At 41.7% G+C, this 15,765-nt stretch overlaps 1 protein-coding gene and 1 non-coding gene across 3 annotated transcripts in view; both read right to left on the bottom strand.

The window, feature by feature from the left end:
- Positions 1-15,765, bottom strand: part of RGS7BP (regulator of G protein signaling 7 binding protein) — a 107,031-nt gene that overhangs the window by 30,747 nt on the left and 60,519 nt on the right. The window lies entirely within an intron of this gene.
- On the bottom strand, positions 10,161-10,266 carry LOC117801733. The gene has a single exon (XR_004624468.1). It is a non-coding gene; the product is annotated as a U6 spliceosomal RNA (small nuclear RNA).

Genomic DNA, 15,765 nt, shown 5'->3' with positions numbered 1-15,765 from the left:
TTTAGTTTATCCTTCTATGAGGAAATAGTTCAGCCTCAAGATCCAGACTTGCTCTGCTGAGACCATAAACTGCCGTCAACTAGAGTGCCATGTACTTCCTGGGTAACCATCCACAGCAATGCACTGCCAGTCCACTGAGACTTGTATTTAGCCTAATCTCAAGTAATAAATCAATAGTTTCTACAAACAAATCTCCAAATTGGCTCAGCAATAAATTCATATGAAATTAAGTGGGAGTTATAGTCTATGGCCCAGATACCCTCTGTTACCATCTTTCATTCGCTAAACATTGTCATCTGCAAGGGTGTGTCCTGGTATCATAGGAATGGCCTGTGAAGCTGGAGAACTGAGCTCTATCAGTTGCTCATTCACTGTTTCATTCATTTATTCACTTAGAAATATTTCTCAAGCATTAGCTAAGTATCAGGTACTGGGCTTGATGCTAGATTTTTTCTTTTACTCTCTTATCCAGTTGTTATTTGTAGTACGTAGCTGCAGTGCTAGACAAGTTGTTAAGAATTTGTTTTAGCCCATATCATTGAATATTCATGAGATAGCAGCTATACCAAGTTACCTCGTAGCTCAGTTTCCCTAATCCTGATGTGTGTTTTGCATAGTTAAAAAAAAATAAACAACAATATAAGGGCTCCTGCATGGCTCATTTGGTCAAGCCATCTGCCTTTGACTCAGGTCATGACCCTCAGAGTCCTGGGGTCCAGCCTGCCTTGGGCTCCCCACCCAGCGGAGAATGGGCTGCTGCCTCTCCCTCTCCCTCCACTCCTCCCAGGCACTGGTGCTCTCTCTTTCCTCTCTCAAATAAATAAATAAAATATTTAAAAAAGGACGCAATATAAACAAAAAAATAAAACAAACACACTTGTGAGTAGGATGGTAAAATCTAATAGGAAGATTTTCCCTTGGATTCCTGACTGAAGGAGACTAGCAAAAATTTCATCCCTGTCATTTCTAACCTATATGGCAGCAACACAAGGAAGAAGAGACAAGCAATTAAGTGGTAATTAACTGTATACCATTCATCAACCTGTAGTAGAAATGGACCTCTGAATATTCAGCCAAAGCACAAACACAAGTTTACTGATGAGAACTTTTGATCCTTTTGTGTGTACTTTATGCTGATTGATCCTGAGTGATGGAATTGCTTTTCCAATTTTATGGTATGCTGTTGGGGTGAAATTTAATTAAGCACGTAATTTAGCATATTACCATTTCACAGTTGGAGGGCACTGACCTCTTAAAAGCAATTGCATTGCACTTCCTGGGAGAGTGCAACAAATAGAGTCCATCTGCCACCCCCTGCTGAGCAGGGTTGGCCGTAGGGTGCAGTTCTGCAGGGGTGGCTAAGATCTGAGAGAAAAGCAAAAGGGGGGGCTCCCTAAACCCAGCCCTCTGAAGGATTGGGCCATCTGAAAGCACACATGGCTCCCGTGGTACTCCTGTGGAGTAGAAATGCCTGGGGGAACACAGGATGGTTTGGGCAGCAAAGGGGAGAGGAAGAAGATACACACACAGACCCAGTTCTCTGCTTAGGGGCTTTGCTTGGCTTGGGGCCACCGTAGCCCCTGTCCTGTGGTCAGAGCTTTCATTCGAAAGAGGACAGGGGAGGACACAGGGAATCCTCTCTTTACCCCCTCACATATGCATATATATACTTTTTACATGAAAAGGCATAAATAGAATCCAGTCCACAATCAGTGTGTTTACACTCCCTGCCCGTAATACTTCTGCTACTTATATAAGACAAAGATCATTCTATACCCTTTTCAAAGTAAAGTAACTATTCGCATATTCGTGAAACACACTTATGAGCTTGCAATGCCAAGTCATCTCGTCCTCCTCGTTTTCCAGCGACTAGGTCTAACTCTGCTAAAGTAGATGAGCAAAACTAAGAATTCTGGCTGTGGGGCTTGCGGTTTAGTGCTCTCTGTCAGCCACACAATCGCTGCAGAATTTTGGTCGTATTGTATCTTCTCTGGCTGAAACATCTTAAAAAGACAGAAGGGATCAGTATGAATTTAAGGGGTTTTCAATTCCAGAGTATTTGTGGGGTCAAGTTCACTCTGCATGTAGGTAATAATTGCTTTCATGTACTCAGAGCCCTGACTTTATGTGGGGTATCCCTTCCCCGTACGGAGTCCGTTTATTGTCTTCATGGTACTTGTCTCTTTTAGAAATTATCTTGCTTATGGGGGCGCCTGGGTGGCTCAGTTGGTTAACCGTCTGCCTTCGGCTCAGGTCATGATCCCAGGGTCCTGGGATCGGGCCCCGCATCAGGCTCCCTGCTCAGTGGGGAGCCTGCTTCTCCGTCTTCCACTCCCCCTCCTTGTGCGNGTGGGGTCAAGTTCACTCTGCATGTAGGTAATAATTGCTTTCATGTACTCAGAGCCCTGACTTTATGTGGGGCATCCCTTCCCCGTACGGAGTCTGTTTATTGTCTTCATGGTACTTGTCTCTTTTAGAAATTATCTTGCTTATGGGGGCGCCTGTGTGGCTCAGTTGATTAAGCATCTGCCTTCGGCTCAGGTCATGATCCCAGGGTCCTGGGATCGAGCCCCGCATCAGGCTCCCTGCTCAGTGGGGAGCCTGCTTCTCCGTCTTCCACTCCCCCTCCTTGTGCGCTCTCGCTCTCTGTGTCAAATGAATAGATAAAATCTTTAAAAAAAATTATTTTGCTTATGTATTTGTTAACAAATTAAATACATTTTTAATAGTATATANCTGTGTGGCTCAGTTGATTAAGCATCTGCCTTCGGCTCAGGTCATGATCCCAGGGTCCTGGGATCGAGCCCCGCATCAGGCTCCCTGCTCAGTGGGGAGCCTGCTTCTCCGTCTTCCACTCCCCCTTCTTGTGCANTGTCTCTTTTAGAAATTATCTTGCTTATGGGGGCGCCTGGGTGGCTCAGTTGGTTAACCGTCTGCCTTCGGCTCAGGTCATGATCCCAGGGTCCTGGGATCGGGCCCCGCATCAGGCTCCCTGCTCAGTGGGGAGCCTGCTTCTCCGTCTTCCACTCCCCCTCCTTGTGCGCTCTCGCTCTCTGTGTCAAATGAATAGATAAAATCTTTAAAAAAAATTATTTTGCTTATGTATTTGTTAACAAATTAAATACATTTTTAATAGTATATAAATTTGCATATGCTTTTTTCTTGTAACTCTTTCATATCTCTAATGCTGTGTATTTGTGGCTCTGGATTTCTCTGTACAATATGTCTTGGGTTCCACATCATCTTTAGCTTTCTTGGATTCACTTTTCATTTTGTTGCAGCATAACCTCGACTAATTATTTCAGAGTATATCTGTGGAATGCAAAATTTTTTACTCTTTAAGTAACTGAAAATACTTTTCTCTCTCTCTCTCTCTTTGTGCTCACACTTAAATTTTAATTGGCTGGATATAGAAATCTATCTTCAGAGTAAGTGTCTCTCAAAACTTGGAAGATACTATGTCCTTATCTTATGTCCATCTCCAGAGTGATTTGTATGTAGCCTGGTGATGGTGCTCTGAAAAATTTTTAGGGTATTATCTTTAAATTTTTGATTTATGAGATGGTTCCTAAATATTTGTACATGTAGCTTCTCTTTATGTTAATCTTTGTTGGCATTTGCAATCTGTCATCTCCCCTTTTTTAGTTTGAGAATTTGCAAACCTCCTGCAAAATTTCAGTAATACAACGGACGCCAAGATGTTCTGGTTTTACCAACTATTAACATTTAGCTATATTTTCTTTTATTTCTCTCTCTGTATCTCTATGTATGTATATGTGTATAGGTTTCATGTATATAGATTATATGGATTATATATAATTTTTATATATAAAACTATATAAATATAATTTTTTGACCCATTTAAGAGTAAGTTGCAGACATTAATGGCTCTTTATTCTAAATACTTCAGCATATATCTCCTAAAGAACAAATATGTTTTCCTCCATAAGCTCAAAGCAATGATCACACCAAAAAAAAAATATTTAACTTGGATTAAATATGATTCAATACAATTTGATACAGTACTATTTATTATTTAATATATAGACTATATTCACATTTCCCCAGTTATTTCAGTAATGTTTTTTCTAGCTTTTTTTTTTCATCGAGGGCTCCAGTTAAGGATCGTGCCCTGCATTTGTTTGTCCTTTTTCTTTATCTTCCTTTTATCTAGAACAGTACCCTTGTCTTTTTGTCTTTCACGTCATTAATATTTTTGAATGAGGAGTTCAGGCTAGTTGTTTTATAGAGTCTTTCAGTTTGGATTTGTCTTCTTGTTTCCGCATGTCTAGGTTCGGAGTAAACACTTTTTGGCAAGCATATTACAGAAGTGATAGTGTATCCTTCTTCGTGCAGTGCATCAAAAAGCACATGAGTCACTCTGTCCCATTATTGTCAGTTAAGTATTATTGATTGCTTGGTTTCTTCCCAAAGCTTTCCTTCCAATGGGAAATAGGGATCCACCACTCTAGACTACTCTTTTCCCTTACTAATTACTAAGTACTCTATGGAGTGATTCACTGAGGTCTTATGGCATTTTCAATTTAAATATTTCTTTCTTTTAGGTTTGAGGAAAGGTTTTCTATTTTTCTCGATTACCCACTTCTCTATTCTCTCCATTCTTTCAGAATTCCTGTTTCTTAATGGAGTCTCTGGAACCATCCTGTATGTTTCTTAACTGTCCCCCATACTCCACATTTATTTTGGGGGCTGAATTCTGGGGGGATACCTTGACTTGATCTTCTAGTTTACTATTTTAGGTTCTCAGTATATTCATTTTCATAATTGTTAAGAACTGTGAAGGGTCTGAGATTTTACTCTACCTGTGAGTTAGTCTGCCCCAGTTTCATGGATCCTGGAAGAAGACTTGAGACTTCTAAGTCAGAGACAAGAACAGTTCATTACTCACAGAATTGCCGCGCCCAGACTATAAGCATTTGTGTTGGTTTCCTGATCCTAATTCCCACAGGGAGACATGGAAAGGGCCAGAATACTACCTGTACAACACGGGGCTCTGTGACAGGAGAGGAACCCTGAGCTTAGGGATCTTGTCTTTCATCAGCATGTCTGCCCTTTGCCCCAGAGGGAAGTGTTTTCATTATACTGAATAGTCAGTATGCCCTGCTCTGGAGAGAGACACTATCTCTATTTTCCAAGGCATTTACTAAGTCAATATCCTTGAAAAGATAGTATAAAACAAAGGGCAGTCAGTGCCTCACTGTGCAAGATGTGCAGAAATGTGAGAGACTGGAGGGTTGTCTCCCAACGCCAGTTATCCCATCTATTTAATTTTTATTTGATTGATAACATTTTTATCCCCAACAAATCTGGCCACTTCCTTTTGGTTACAGACTATTATTGTTTTATGGGTATGGTAGACTCATAAATCGCTCTGAGAATATCAACTACATATATTTTAAATTCTTCTTCTGTTCCCCCTTTAAAATTTGTTCTTCAAGTATTAGCTGTTTGATGCATTTGGCATCCCCTTTTTGGCGTGTTGGCTTTTTTTTTTTTAAATTTATCATCCTGGGTGTCTATCCAGATTTGTCTATGAGGATCTCTGTTTGCCTACCATTCTGATTATAGTGTCCTCCTTATGGTTATTGCAGAGAAGGGACGGGATGTGTGGCTGTGAAATGGGTGTTTCAAGCTTGTCTTCTGGGTGCTTCTCATCTCCAGTGATACGTTACCTGGGCACTTGATCTGTTTTTTGGGCCCCCTGTCTACTCAGAGTTTCCTGTTTAAAACTCCAACTACAGCAAAATACACTGAGCAGTTTAGCCCGGGAAAAACACCGGAGTAATGTGCTTCCTTTCTTTTTCTTCTATGGCTGTCTTCATGGAGGGGAAGAGTTATTTCACACTCTGCTCTCCTTTGCTGCCTGTCCTGACAATCACACCAGATGTCCTCCTGGGGCGAGCAGTGATGGTCTCTGCTGCTCAGTGTGGGGCAGCCCAGCTTTTTCTGAATGTAATTTCAAACCTTAATTTCCCTGACAACAGTTTCAGAAATCCTGCCTGTGATTTGCATTTGTTGATTCCAGCTTCAAAGTATTTCTGGAATTGATTTTATTTTTGCAGTAATTTTCTCCTGCTTGAATTTCTTTTGTTTGAGTGTCTTATCAGCTACGGTTTCTCCTGTTCATTTATATCCACCAGTCCATTCCCAATAGCTTTATAGCTTTGAGAAATTCTCCAAAATTTCTGGTTTGTTGAAGGCATCCTTCCTTGTTTTTCAGGGGCATAGAAGACTATACTGTGTTTGCTGATCTCTGTTTTCTTTTCCTCTTGCACTTAGGAGGGGCCACGTGACAGAGCTATGGCCAATGGATTGTAAGTAGGAGTGATGTATGCCTCTTCCATATTGGCTCCTAAAAATTCTCCCATGTGATTTCCCTTGCTTTCTTTTCTCCTCCTGACCTCTGAATGGGTATGGCTAATGGAAAGAGCAACATTGCCCACCCATCCTNATACTGTGTTTGCTGATCTCTGTTTTCTTTTCCTCTTGCACTTAGGAGGGGCCACGTGACAGAGCTATGGCCAATGGATTGTAAGTAGGAGTGATGTATGCCTCTTCCATATTGGCTCCTAAAAATTCTCCCATGTGATTTCCCTTGCTTTCTTTTCTCCTCCTGACCTCTGAATGGGTATGGCTAATGGAAAGAGCAACATTGCCCACCCATCCCGGCTCTGGTGTGGACTATGATATGGATAAATAATGAACTCTTACTGTTCTAATCCGTTAAGATTTGGTGTTGTTTCATGCAGCAGTTACTCTACCCTGACAAATCTAAGAACTAATATGGATTTTTTTCCCATTATATCTTTTGTTATTTCAATGGATTTTCAGTACGAGGGGAAATATAGGTATGAGTTCAGTCTCACATCTCTGGACAAGCTTTTCCACCATTTACCCTCCTCTTTTAATGACAGATACAGAATGAAAGCAGTTCATTCATTCGTTCAGTAGTTCTTAATTGAAACTTTATTCTGCTGTAGGCGCTATGCTAAATTCTGAGGATGCAGAGGTGAACACACTCAAGGAGATCAAATCTAGAGAGGACAACAGACAAGAAACCCGGCAACTACCCCTCAATGTAAAAGGTGCTAAAATCCGTGCCTTGGAGATGCTTGGGGGTCATATTGGGTGTGTATCAGCCCAGTGTTGGAGGGCCAGGAAAAGCTTCCCGTAGGAAGTCCCATCTGAGTTCTGACCCAGAAACTAGGCCAGATGAAAGGGATGGATGTGGAATGGGTAATATGTTCCAAGTAAAAGGAGCAACTGAAAAGAAGGTGCAAGTTCAGGTACCTACAAGTAGTTCAAGATGCCTGGAGAGTGGCATGGCAAGGTAGGGGGGGCCGGTGAGGTGGGAGTTGCTAGTGAAAGAGGACGCTGGAAAAATTAGGGTCAGTTCACGCATATTGTTCTGAGCTACATTAACCAGTCAGCAGAGGAGTGCTCCACAATCCTGGACAGCGGCCAGCTGGAGTTCTTTATCCCTAGCTTCCCTGCTTTGACCAGGTGTCCTCAGGGTGGACTACCCGTTCTCTAACGTCAGGTGGGCTCTCTGCTCTGCTCTCAGGACAGGCACCAACCAACTTGCAAATGGTAACTTCCAGTCAATGTTTTACTTTACCCGAGAGTGAATATGCATTTAAAATCATTTCTGATTATGAAATGAAAAACCCTGGCCCCTGAAAAAATCAATTTCAGGCCTCAGTGAACAAATATTTGCTCAAGGAGGGGACGGAGGTAGGGGAGAGAGAGTCCGTCGAGTACCTTGAAATCATACGAAGCTGGCTTCATAACTGTTAAGAACTAGGACATCAAAAAGTTGGCCACTTTCCTCAGGGCCTTGCAGAACTTTTTGCCTTCTGCTCCTTTGGGATTTCCATGTATTTTTAGCTTGTTTATGGATAATATAATAGGCATGTTTGAGGAAAAGTTAAGGGAAACCACCCATGAAGCACATACCAGTTTGGAAAGCTGGTTATTCTTATATTCGTGAGAAATGGTCAGTTGTTTGGGAGAAATAAAAGCACATCTGATTGTGGGACAGCCTCAAGAGTTCCATAGAGCACCCTCCACCCCAGAAGTCCTAGGCACTGGCCCTGGCAGATGGGGCTGGGGTTGGTTCTTTATCACGCTCGACTTTGACTTTCAGTCTCCTGATTCTTATTTCTCCCATCCTTTTTCTTCTCTCTCCATATTTTCCTCTATTCCTGTTCCCTTTCTCCCTTCCATTCCTTCTTGCTTTCCTGCCCATCATCAGTCCACCAGTGACACTGGGAGCACTGCTCTAGACAGTGTCCCTTTGGAGGCCCTGAGTTTGACCTCTGGTGTCTAGCAATGTCAATATTATCCATTTGCGTAAATTTCCCCAGGAATCAAAACAAAACAAACCAATCTTCTCTGAGCTAATATTATACCACTGCACTATCATTTCCTTGATGATAGGGGCAAATTTCCTATGTTCTTTGTACTCCTGACACGTCATCTGCTATGCTTAGGGAAGGCCTTCACAACAGTTTCATCCTGTGAGCAAGATGAACACGGTCTACATGAGATGCATGTATGGAACCTTATCTGGATAGTTCTTCTCACTTTCACGCATTTCCATAACTGGGAGATGCACTGTGAGAAAAATGGAGGAAATGGAGGCTCTTTGTGAGGTAATCCACCTTTACTCCTGTGTTTCTAAAAAGCATGTAATTTACATAGAAATAAGTTATATTAATTCAGTTAGTTGTTTACCTGTATTAAAAAGTAGTTTCAAAGGCTTTTCTACACTGTGGTAGGAAGATATTCACAGTGCCGTAAAACACATAGTGGAAAATAAAAATGTTATCATCAACAGAGCTGCATTCTTACCCATGCACTGGAAAATAAACATTTTCCAATTCTGAAGAGACACAGAACCCTCTTCCTTCCCCCACAGTCCTTCTCTGTCCTCCTTATGGTACTGTAGTCCTAGCACTGCCCCCAGGGTGGCAGCCATCTTGGTGGCTCCACGTAGCCGTGTGAGAAAGCAGAAGCACCCCCCCACACACACACACACCCCAGCAGCACAGCAGAAGAGCAGATAAGGAGATGCATTTGAGGAGGTCTCTATGAGGCTTTTACTGATCAATTTCTGGTCCCTAAAGTAGAGCAAAACAATGTACAAGGTATATTTACTGTATAAGTAATTCCAACTTTCCCATAATGGGTATCATGGCTGAATCATGCTCCCTTTGGATCACACAACTGCTGCATTTTATTTTATTTTATTTTATTGTATTTTATTTTATTTTATTTTATATTATTTTACTAAATATAATAGTTTATCAGAATTCTTCTTCACCCAATGTAATATAATTTATAAATCACTAAATAATCTATGGAGTTAACTTTTCCTCCCATCTTAGAAGTAACTTTCCAACTTAGTGTTATTTTGGTAAGAAATCAAATACATAATGGATTTTAGCCATTTAATGTGTTATTTTGATATATGTATGCTAAGCATTAAATAAGTCAAATCTGTGGAAAAAATTCAGTCAATCATACAGCCATTTTTTATTTCTCTATTTCATATGTTCTCTTGCCTTTTTCCAATGGAGCTTAATGGGAAATGGTCTCGTGTGGTGGAACAGTCGGAACTCTGCAGTGGGATTAATGTGCTGTGTGACCTCGGGCAAGTTATCTCTTTCAGCTTTGGGGGAAATAACAGTTGAGGATAAACTGAGGGAGCGTGTATAAAACACCTGGCAGTAGAAAATACACAGTAAGTGGAAGCTATTGTTATGGCTATCATCCTGGTCCTCAGCTGACATCTACTTTGACAAAAGGTGTTTAATATGGTGCCCTACTCACTGTTTGGCACATGAAGACACGAGAGAGAGTAATAGATGGTGCTAGATGACCCTAGTTACAGATTCCAGAAGGTGGTTATGTTTATATTCTTCAAACAGTACAAGTGTGTTCTAGTCCTGGATTCTTTGCATCAGACACAAGTGTTTGTGAGGTTGTTCCCTTCCTGTCATTCAAATCTTAGATTAAATGCTCTTTCCTCATAGAGCTTTGACCATCCCTTCTAGGCTGGCCACCCAGTCACTTTCTGTATCACTCTTTCTATTTAATTTAACTAACTAACTAATTAATTAATTAATTAATTTATTAAAAAAAAAAGGAACACCATGAATTTGCGTATCATCCTTGCACAGGGGCCATGCTAATCTTCTCTGTATTGTTCAGTTTTAGTATATGTGCTGCCGAAGCGAGTACACTCTTTATTTTAATTGCAACATTACTGACATTGCACTTATTAATACTTGGGAGTTTTAGAACATTTGAATTTTTTTTTTTTTTTTTTTTTTTTTTTTTTTTTTTTTACTATTTCTCTGCATTAGATTATATACTCCACAATAACAGGGATCCCTTCAGCCTTGATCATTAAAGTCCCCTAGCTGCTCACTGAAGTTTTGTTCAAAGATTGAATGCATGTTTCCACTCAGAATTTGAATCATAGTGTGTTGTAAGATTCATTCTGCTTCATTTCTTCTAACCTGCTGTTTTATTTTAGTATTAATTGCCTCATTACTTTGGAAAATAAAGTTGTGGCAGTATTCTATTTCTCTTTTTATATTGCTTGTTCCTTTTATTGGTGTGGGTCATTTCCTTTACATTTTTTTTTTTAAGATTTTTATTTATTTATTTGACAGAGAGACAGTGAGAGAGGGAACACAAGCAGGGGGAGTGGGAGAGGAAGAAGCAGGCTTCCCGCTGAGCAGGAAGCCCGATGCAGGGCTTGATGCGGGGCTCGATGCGGGGCTCGATGCGGGGCTCGATGCGGGGCTCGATCCCAGGACTCTGGGATCATGACCTGAGCCAAAGGCAGACGCTTAATGACTGAGCCACCTAGGCGCCCCTCCTTTACATTTCTTAATAGGAGGCTTGAATACTTAGGAGTCTTTATGGCTCATATTCTATTCTTTGTCTTGAGTGCATCCTGTATTTTGCTGGATAGCAGTTCATTAATTTCTCATTATAGCATCTTGAGCTCTCAGCCTCCACTAGATTTTGAATTAAGATTTTTCAACTTTTAACATTCCCTTTGTCCTTTCCCTTTGTGATTACATTATACCCTCTGAGGACTTGGGGACAATTTTGCTGTAATCTGGGTCCGAGTGGTGGAGCAGAGTCAGAGAGGTCCACGGACAGAGCAAGGTGAGACAAAAACACAGATGGAAAGCTCAAGTTCACAAGCGGGAGGGGGAGCTGCATGGGGGTGTTCTGTTGTCTTCTGGTCCTTTGAGAATGGCCATGTCACCTAAACGGATTCAATGGGGAGAGAATGTGAGAGAGAGGAAAGCCATGGCCAAAATAGCAGGGTCATTCAATTCCTTTAGAAATCTGGCTCCACTTTCTGCCCACCGAGTGAATGAGACCTGCAATCTCGTTCCATCGGGAGGCAGGCAGCAGGCACTGATGGTCAGTGCGTTACATGGACCCATTTATGGGAAAAGATTGCCTACCTACCTAAGTGTGAAGAAGAGAGAGCAACTATTTTATACCATAAACATAGAAATCACAGTCTGCCAAGCAGTGGTCCAATCTACAACTTTAAGTGTTAGAATATGGAACTACAAAATGACTAAAATTATTCCCATCTGTCATCTTCTTGAAACAAACAGTTCTTCAGAACCACACGCTCCGTGGTACAACCCAATGCCTTTATTAAATCTGGATTTTACCTCGCATTACTGTAATTGACTTTAATTTTGTTGGCCATGAAAAAAGAAAAGCATTTTATTGCTGTTTTTTCTCCTCCTCCTCCTCCTGCTCTTTCTTTTTGGCAGTAGCATGATCTTGTAAATTATAAAAGATTTCCAAGTAGACTGAACCAGTGAGACTTAATGAGACGGCAGAAATGCAGAAGCACGGTGCATGGAAAGAGCGTGAAGCTCCGCTGAACATACTGTTAAGGACCAAGGGTGCTTCTAATGGGCTTAATTGGGAGAGGAAAATAATACTAACTGTAGTATTTAGTACTACTAAATTCAGTACTCAATTCGGGCTCACTGAAGGCGCTTTAAAATGATTTGAGCCTGTATAAAACAACATCCTCTTTGTTCCTGCAGTGACTGCATGTGCCCCTTTTCTCCAAAGGGTAAGCTCATGCCTACTCAGTACAATGGTAAAACTCAATGTGATGTACAGTACTTGCCGGACTTTGGTGCTAGCCACGAAGTAACTAGAATTGAAAATAAATTAAAAGTCCACCTAACTGTGAAACACTTTGGCTTCAGTATCTAATCTCAACAACAACAGCAACAAAATGGCCAAGCTGGGTGATTTGGTTATAATTCCTTCTTTTTCCCTGATGGAAAAGCAATAGTGACGTAGAGGGGAATGGCCAGCCTGTAACACTCACACAGAGCGAGAAGAGATCAGCTAACCTAAAAGTTATCCAAATACCATTTTTCATCATACATGAGAAGAAACATACCGGAAAGAAATTCCAGGCACAAAGATATTTCGAGTGTCACAGACTAGAATGGGAGTCACTCTTCCTGAGACTCTGAGGACTACTGATGTCCTGAATGAAGGGACTTAAATCTTCTAGACAGGCAACTCCCCTAGCCCGAAGCCACACCAAACATACCACTGTGTTTGGATGAAGAATACGTTATCTGCCGTCTTCAATCTTGGCAGACAGATTTGTGTATATCTGGTGGAAGGGGATTGCTTCCCGCTGCTGCCTCCACCACCTTGCCTGACGTTTGGAGTCACCTACACTTCATGTTCCACTCCTTTGCTCATTTAAAGACTTTATGGGGCACCTGGGTGGCTCATTCGGTGAAGCGTCTGTCTTGGGCTCAGGTCATGATCTCAGGGTCCTGGGATTGAGCCCCACATCGGGCTCTCTGCTCAGCGGGGAGTCTGCTTCTCCCTCTCCCTTTGCCCCTCCTCCCCACTCATGCTCTCTCTCTCAGGAATAAATAAAATCTTCAAAAATAAGTTAAAAAAAATAAAGACTTTATATATTTTTCCTTAATCACACATCCTGACTCCATTTTGTAGTAAGTTGCATTGGCAGAGCCTTCTTCCCCACCCCTTCCCCATTTCTTGTTCTCATGCAGTAAGACTGCTTTGGCTTGCTGATTCCCCTGTGTCTGCTGTTATGCATAGACTGTACCTTTCCAGGACAAGGTGCATGTTACAGCTCTTAATTTGCCCAACTCTTAAAGTTTCCTACTCTTGTGCTGTGGTCTACAGATATATTTCCTCCTTTATTTTTTTTTTTTAAGATTTTATTTTTAAGTAATCTCTACATTCAAAGTGAGGCTCGAACTTATAACCCTGTGATCTAGACTCGTGGGCTCTACTGACTGAGCCAGCCAGGCTCCCCTGGATGTATTTCTTCCAGCCATTTCTGGCAGTCCATGGTCATTGGAGTCAAGTGTTTCTTTTCTTTTCAGCCAGGGCCTTCCAGATTGGTAGCAGCAGATGTCATATACTCATTGTGTATTATCTGGAGGCTTCTGGACACAGGTTACTCTCCAGTTTCCAATGATACCAAAGAAAGAAAAAACAAAAACTAGTGATATCAGCTGACATTTTCTATGCCGTCCTGATGGTGGGAATATAAACTAGTGAACAGGACAGACAAGCCAGGAGTTGAAAACAATTATAGGGTTAATCTCTTAGGTGTAATGAGGAAATGAGTGGGGAGTATAAAGAAATAGAGAGGTGTAATACAAAAATGGGACCAGGAAAATTAAAAATGATTTCTTTAATGGAACCATCCCTCTCCCAAGAGCTAGTATATTATTTTGCATTCCAGAAATTTTCAGGGTATTTGTCCAGTGTGTATTTTAATACATGTTTGCTAGTGCCTTATTTTCTCTGGTTTAATGACATTTTCCTTGGGGCCTACTTTTAGTGACTTATTTCCATTTTCGATGTTGTTTTTAAACTTTAAATAAGACTATTTTCTTTACATCTAGTTTGAAGATGTCTCACTAACATGAGAATGCCCTTTTCCTCACTGCCTTACCTCTATGGGTACTCAGACAGAGGTAACAATCCATAATACAGTCAGCTCTTGGAGGGGTTTTCTGGAAGCACAGGAGGCTGGCCAGGGGTAGATGGTATATACACCATCTTGAAAAGACTAGAGAAGTATTGTTTGCTGATTCTAGATGGTGATTAGAGAAGGTTACAAATGTATTCAGTTGAAGAAATGTCTCCATGAATCGTTCTTTTAATTTTTGTCAAGCAGCAAAAAAGTAAATTGAGGGGAGTTTCGGTCGGTAGGTCTAGGGTGGGGCCCAGGAATTTGCATTTCTAACAGGGGGTGCTGCCGGTGCAGAGGCCGCGCTTCGGCGGAGCTTGATTTCAAGGTCGTGTCAAGGGCTGGCGGAGAAAGCCTGAGCAGTCACAGCTCTCGCTCAGCAGAGGGACCAACTACTTTGGTGTTTGCTTTTCATCACCTTGGGTGATAAAGAAGAAAGCAGAGAACAAAATTGAAAGCATATACTTAAGTGACTAGAGATGGCAAGGTGAGGAGGCGGAAGTTCTAATTTGTATTCATATGGTGGGGTGATTTCCTCTAGTTTTGAAGGGTAGAGCAACGGCTCTCAGTCTACACTGCGTTTCAGAATCACCCGGAGTGCCCCCAGAGATTCTGATTCGGTAGGTCGTGGGCAGGATCCATGAGCCTGCACGGTTATTCAGCATCCTGGATAATTGTGAAGCAGATTTTCTAAGGATTTGTGCTTTAAGTAATACTGATTTTAGAAGAATAAAATAGAAGCCCAAGCAGAGCCTTAATCCTACATGTGGGAGCAATCAAAGATGTTATCAGGCAGATTCTTTTTAGAGTAGTACATACAAGGCCAGGTACTAGAGCAGAGAGCAAGGGGGGAATTATTTTTAAAAGAAGAGGCAGGGAAGGAAGCGGATCAGAGACTGACAGTGAAGACAGGAGGCAGTGAAGACCAAATGAACTGATCAGTTAAGAGGTGATGTGTTTTTTACTTACGTGCTCAAGACCAAATACAATAAGGGAAAAACTGGGATGTGGGAATCCTTTTTATTTATTTATTTTGAGAGTACATAAGTAGGGGTGGGGGAGCAAAACAGAGAGGGGCAGAGAGGGGACAAGTAGACTCTGCACTGAGGGGGCTCCTTGAGGGCTCCATCCCACCACCCTGAGCTCATGACCTGAGCTGTATCAAGAGGCGGAAGCTCAACCAAGTAAGCCACCCAGGTGCCCTTACCTTTTACTTCTAAACAGAGAGCTAGCAGAGAAGAGTCCTTCTTTCAAAAGCCAATTGTGAAGAGACAGAGTAGGAGTGGATGGCAGGAGACCAGGTGGGACCCCAAGGAGTTAGAGTGAGAGTGGAGGTGGAGGACACTGGGTGTTACAGACATGTCATCAACGAGGGCGATTCCAGTGGCAATGTGGCCATGAAATAAAATATCTAAGAGTAGCCAGTGAAGACTGCAGGAAAAAACTATTTTGTTCTGTTCAACCATGATGAAAAAGAGTGAAAATACTACTCTGTATGTGAGCGTATGTGAGAATGTGTGTGTGTGTATGTGTGTGTGAGAGAGAGAGAGAGAGAGAGAGAGAGATTGAAACCTGATAGGGTAAGTGAAGACATTGGGCCAGGGACAACTTGTTTGAATGGCATCAGTGTATGTGAGTATTGAGTTTTCCATCAGGTATCAGGAGTGTCTAGGAGCTCATCTCTCCAAACACATTCACTTGCAGTA

Source organism: Ailuropoda melanoleuca, chromosome 3 (genome assembly GCF_002007445.2).
Source record: "Ailuropoda melanoleuca isolate Jingjing chromosome 3, ASM200744v2, whole genome shotgun sequence".
Classification (NCBI taxonomy): domain Eukaryota; kingdom Metazoa; phylum Chordata; class Mammalia; order Carnivora; family Ursidae; genus Ailuropoda; species Ailuropoda melanoleuca.
This window is presented reverse-complemented; position numbering and strand designations above follow the sequence as displayed.